At 41.3% G+C, this 6,465-nt stretch overlaps 1 long non-coding RNA gene across 1 annotated transcript; it reads right to left on the reverse strand.

The window, feature by feature from the left end:
- Positions 1-394: 394 nt before the first annotated feature.
- LOC140216458 (uncharacterized) lies at positions 395-1,312 on the reverse strand. The gene is made up of 2 exons (XR_011893139.1): positions 1,238-1,312; positions 395-722 (listed from the first exon to the last, which is right to left on the reverse strand). It is a non-coding gene; the product is annotated as an uncharacterized lncRNA (long non-coding RNA).
- Between the last annotated feature and the right edge of the window lie 5,153 nt (positions 1,313-6,465).

A 6,465-nucleotide genomic window follows, 5' to 3' on the forward strand; every position in this document is an offset into this window, starting at 1 on the left:
CGAATGAAATCGAATGAAATTTCCGATAATTACACTGCGGCATAGTCCGATGTAGCGGAAACTGATAAATATTGAGAGAATAAGAACAGCATCAGACCGTAAGCATCGTTTCGAAGAGTGGAAGCTGAAGACAACTTTCGTTTCCGAAGATCCCGTCATTTCCATTACTCGATCCCCGACTATTGGTGAGCAAAACGTTCTCTCTTCGAGCGAGTTCTTTATCTTGTTTGCTACTTTAGCCTGAAATATTTCTTGCTTCATTTGTAATAAATCAATTATTATGAAGAGCCGCATAGATCCTCTGAGAGGTCCGCATCGCTAACCGCACGTAGGGCTTCAGTAGGTGTGCCATATAGCCAATGCTTTCCCCATCAATAATTTACAAACATCGAAGTTCAAGATCTCATATTTTAATGTAACATATAGAAATACAAGAGCGCGTGCAGCAGCGATCAACAAGCCCAAATATTCGCGACTGGGAGATTGTGTGCAGCGCTGGACAGTGCCGGTATTTTCCTTTGACGCATTCTTGCTACTCTTGCGAGAGATGATATTTCGAACGTGTCATTGTCTTGCATCAGGTTACTACCCGCAGAGGGATGCAAGGCATTTCTCGCTGATACGTGACTCCTCGGCGTTGCTCTGCTCGGCCCGCTCCGCAGTCTCGGGATCAACCCTGGCCTCGGCTTCGCTGGAGCTACTGGCCGGCATGGCGCCTCCCTCTGGGGAAAAGAAGGGAGATGGCGGATAGCACAAACAGCTTCAAGAACTCGGAAATACCACGATAAATATTCACGTTGCAATATAGCCAACGATGACACCACTAAAAAAATAACTTGGGTCAGGTCATGCTCTCACTGATGCATATAGATATTTAATTTCTTTTCTGTAGGCCGGAGCTTTTACAGTAGAACAATCGTTGTGAAAGGAAAGGTAGCGTAGCCTAACGCAGTGAAAAATTGGAAACCCTAGTTTGTTAAATTCGTTCAGTTGGAGTGTGGTATTGGCAAAGGCAGATCTTACTGCTCCGCGACTGCGTTGGGCAACGAACACACCATGATGTGTTCATTGTGGCGATATCTAAGTTGTGCGACAATGCAGACTAAATATATCATCGTTAGGTACAATCAGTCAATATTTATAAAACGAGAAAGGTGTTTCAGATGCTACGAAAATTCAAGTTCATTTCAGGCCTAGGTTCAGTGCCAGGTTCAATTTCAGCAGCAAGGCAACTCACCTACCACAATGAGACCAAGAATGGCCAACCCCACCAGGATCGCTTTCAGCTGCATGCCTTTTCTTTTGTAATGCTGCGCAGAAAAAGAAATGCCAGTAATTTTGGGGGGTTCCTAATATGAACTCATTTTCTGTTACTGCCGTGTGGTTACCACTTACAGTAACTTTCAGCATGGCGCGACACTGCAGAAGCTTGGCACATGCTCATATGCAATTGGAACAGTTGGCTGGAAATGGGAGTTCTACAATGCCTTATGTTAAAGAAATTAGTTTACTATTTCGCAAAGCGTTCAGATACCCTTGCGCCAAGCGCCATCCGTAATGTACACCGTTCTTCAGTTATCTGTGCAGCACTCGTTGCCTTCGTCATATTTCAATATTTCTATATGAATACGTAAGCACCCTTTGGCGTGCTGCCAAGCTCTGTCACTCGAAAAGCTTAATCCATTGTATGCGCACAAAAATGCGCAATTTGCATATTTACGACATTTACTCCTGATATTGTAAATGTAGATGGCTGGTAGCCTTAAGCGATAAAAACTACTTAAAGCAATAAAATAAAATAAAAAGACAGTAACTATGTAGATATATAGGCTTGTCACAAAATTCTCACAAAAGGGGGAAGCTAACGGTAGGGCTGGGCCAACTGAAGTTTGAGGGCTCGTCAACTTGAAATTTGGGTGTGGGGCAACATGAAATTTATGGGCAGGCGAACTTGAATTTGGGGTTGGCCGAAATGGAATTTAGGGGTGAGCCACCTTATACCGGTGTCGCAGGTACTACATTGCAGATTGTGATGAGGGCTGATCTGAATGGAAATTGCTGATTTCGACCCTCAATAGTCTCCGCTACATGGTCCAACTATCCGCATCAAGTTAGTGTCATCCCCTGATCGTCAGCAACTCCCAAAACTGCATATTGTATTGGCTAGAAATTTATATAGGCCATAAATTGTTTAATTTAAAAAAATTCAGCTTTACATCGTAATGTTGCTGTTACAAAATTTTTAAACCTCTTTTTATTAAGCAACCTGGGTAGATACGTAGACGCGCATAAGCTAGGAAAAGCAAGCAATCAAAATTAAGAAATCACCGGGTCACACCTGATCCAAAGAATGCTTAGGCATTATTATGAATTCTCGGAATTTTTGAAGATTTTTGTTCTTAGCAGTTGACGTGATGTCTACACTTCTGTATTTTCGAAAGGGGTTAGTATACAGGACGCTTCTTGTAATAAAAAGTTCATTTCACAATAATTTCGCGCCATCTACAGTTAAAAGCCGCACCATAAACGCACACTGAAACGCGCATGTGCCAATTTCCATGGTAACAAATATAAATCAACTAACGGTGGTGGGCATGTAAAATTTCCAGCGTCGTGCAGAGTAATGGAAGCCCGTTGATGCCTTACCCCATTATCTTGCATGGTCTAAGCTAATGACACTCTCAAAATAATATTTGCCATAAGTGTGGCTTACTTACAATCGTGGCTTAGCTGGAAGTTGAATGCTGTGGGACGCATTCAGCAAGAGCGCTTTTATTCCATAAGTCCGCACAAATATATTACGAAAAATGAAATCCCATAAATAAGAACACATTTCCAAAGGACATTTTCATGTTGACAATCATAGATGACATAAAACAATGTGCCATGTCGCAATAAAGGCGAGTGAAATCGTCAGAGCTATTGTTTACGGACGTCCGATTTATTTTACTGCTCAACGTAGACGTTTTAATGATTTTGTCCCGGACGTTAACGAAAAGAATGTCGACACTTGTTTGTTCAAATTGTTAAAAGACTCTAAAGAACATGGCATGAGTTAATACTGGTGCTAAATGAGGAATTTGGAGTGGATTCACCGGAGCCAAGTGTTTTGAACTGGCTATTTTTTGCAGTGCGCAGCAGATTGCTATAGCTATTGTACAAATTTTGCCCAACATAAAAACCTTGTCACAAAGCACTTATTGCAGACGATGCACAAAGGATCTAAAAAAGCTAATAATTTCAGCAGAAGTAAACAGCCAGCCCTAGGTGCGGGTAAAGTGCAGGGTGAAAATTAACAACTCTGTGCCTCGTCATCCACACAGTTGCCACATTTAGCCTTATGCCGGATGTTTGTGGCATGAAACAGTATAATCCTATAAGGCGACCGGTGCGGTAGAGGCGACCCTACGAGGCACGATGATGTTTGAGGTCATCAGCCTAATAGCACTTTGTTGTTTTATTGTCTAATTACAACGTAGTGTTGTAATAACATCGGTGTTTTTGTTAGTTCGATTTCTTTGAAGGCATTACAACATATTTATGTGTCGGTGCTTTCAAACTCTGCTCTCAAATAATTGAATACAGCTAATTTTCCTTGCGCCCCAGCCCACGGGATAATATGGTACCCAATAGAGGAGAAATGAAGCCCCCTGCTCTGAAAAAAGTGCACGATATGTCCTTTCAGGGGTTTCCGGGTCATGGTAGCTTTGTCAGTAAGAATACTGTTGACAAGGCTGCCCTGTCAGCCCTCTAAGGCTAGCTGTTACTTTGAATTCCCTGTGGTAGAACGGACGCTTCAAGAGAGCTGGTTTAGCTTGCTCGCTCACCGACAGAAGGTTTCCGGATTTCCCCAGTCGTTTCTAATTTGCTGCATGCGTATGCTGGACCTTTTGCTATAGCTGAAGGTGCCCAGAAATGTCTTTTGCAATGACTTATCCTTGCTCTAACACTATGGCTGGGAACGGCATATTTTAGAGCGCTTTACATTGACTTGTACACAATGTAAAAAAAAATTGCCTAACATTAAAAAAGATCTGCTGTTAATGTGTGACCGAATGTATTTTCGTAAGTAAAGAATGGTCATTTCCGTTGAACGAACAGCCATAAAATAGGCACTGTAATACAAAATAAGAGTGCTTTCGTATCTAGAAAACAGAAGACTCTGTATGCTAAATCTGTACAGTAACCGTTAATCTACAGGTGCTTCTCGTATACAGAAAACGGAACACACTGTAGGCTGAATCTGTACTATAACTGTTAAAGTACAGGTGTTTCCTGTATATCGTCTTACAGAGCATATTCATTGTTTGGAGAATTTACCATCGGCGACAAAACTTACCAGGCCGCGCAAGCGCTGACCGAATTTGAGTGGTGCGCTATTTGCTTGGATCACACGCGCTAACATCTCCGTTCGCCATGTGCCTACGTGTCCCACTCGCTCCAGCAGTGTTCAACGGAGAGACGCAACTTTGTCGACGTTCGCACTTCCAGGGCGCTTTTGTCCACGATAGTACATATCCTTTAATGCAAATGTCGTCAAGGCAGCTCATATCTGAAACAGCAGGTCACCATTGAGGAAATTGTATTGTCAACACACTGACATAGCTGAAGAGATAAAACACTTTGAACTTCGTATTATGAATGCATTGCATAGTATATATAAAAAAGATGCAAACTTTCATTCCTCAAGTTTTTTTTCTCTGAGGGAAAGAGGTGTCCATATGAAGACCATACCATCTACTTATTTCCCGTTTTTTGATGAATGTTTAGGGAAGAATTTCACGCTTAAAGTGCATTGAGCTTGAGGAAGTTATATTTTTGAAGCTGTTCATTCTTTTCCCCTTTCTCATCTTTGACCCACCTGGTTAGCTAAGAAGGTAGAAAAGCTGCAAGAGAAAGGTGGTGGCGCCGAATTAAACTTGTGCCCCGGGGGACCTTTTCAAGACACTGGAAGAAATGCTCCTTGTCGTGACTTATGCTCTCAACTACTGTGGCCTCGGCATAGTTTTTGAGGGCCATGGCAATGTCTAACAAACCTTGCCTCTACAGACTGCTTAAAAACGGATAATTTTCTGAGCTAAGTATTTATTTAAATAACCCGTTTAAGTTGTACTCGTAGTGTTGCGACACAAGCTTGCCCCGTATCTGGCCACTCAAGGCATTTTGCGTGTATTCGCGGGCTTCAGTCTTGGAAAAATACTTTCATATAGTACACAATGAGCAACAGAAAGCTGTATCTGGAGGCTTTCATGTTGCTCTACAATTTTCCCCTTGACACTTTTCATTTAATTATTTGAGAAATGTATTAACTAATTAGGAGTAACTATGTAATCATGTAGAATGAAAAAGAATAATATGAGTATATCCAAGCGACGGCAAACATTACTTCGGCTCTGTATAGTTACACAGCATTTACACATTTCTAAATCTCGGTGCACGATAGTAGGAACACTCTGTAGATCAAACAACAATATTACAATTTTCATAGTCATGTCGTGCGTGATATTGGTGCCGATGGCTGTTTCAAGTGATTTTTTGAGTTAGGTGCAAGCAGATTTGAAGTTTAATTGTTTTGCAGCAATGGCCTGCAATCTAGAAAATCCAGCTAAAGGTCACGTTGTGTTCCCATTTATTATGTTCAACTAAGAAGCTGTGGAAAAACAAAACAGGATACAACACGTAGTAAACAATGCAAAATTTGAAAATCAGAACTGAACAAGAAACGAGTTTTGGAAGATGCAGCAAGAAGCCACCAGCTTATGTGGAGTACACCCTTGATATGTACTCCAAGGGTACACGTTGCTACCGCAATGCTTGGGCACCATATGAACGTAATAGTCAACAACTTTCAGCAGAATATTAACACGATTAAATGAATACCGCTTTGAAGATTCTCGATCTTAAATCCTCATTAACTTCTTGTAGCATGTAATGTGTTGACCTCATTCTGTATTCTCAAAAGCCGGCTCTCAGAAAGCAAGCTCGCAGAAACAATTTCTCTAAAGGCAACATTAGCTTAACTCTCAAGTTAGACCTGCAGATAAAGTGGATAGTGCATGACAAACATGAAAACTCTTACATGTTAACCAGTGGGGGCTCACTCACGCAGCCATGCAATTATGTGATGCAGACACCATATAGTGAAGCTGGTTTTGTGAATTGTTTCATGCTTCCACGGCTTCTCTAGTTGTGAAAGCTGTCGCCACTACACAAATAAGTGATAAGAATTTAAAAAAGAACCTCAACATGCTAACAATACAATGGCTATTTTGAAGCAACCAGCTATCTTTTTACCTATTAGCTTGCCTCGTGCAAATCTACTATGCCACACTACTTGCTTTGTGCAGTACCAGCCAGTCTATTTATTTATTTTACTTATTTATTTATTTATACAATAATGCATGCCCAAATGGGGGCCCAAGCAGGAGGGGCAGAATACATAAATATATACATATGTACGTATAT

Source organism: Dermacentor andersoni, chromosome 3, assembly GCF_023375885.2.
Source record: "Dermacentor andersoni chromosome 3, qqDerAnde1_hic_scaffold, whole genome shotgun sequence".
NCBI classification, from domain to species: Eukaryota; Metazoa; Arthropoda; class Arachnida; order Ixodida; family Ixodidae; genus Dermacentor; species Dermacentor andersoni.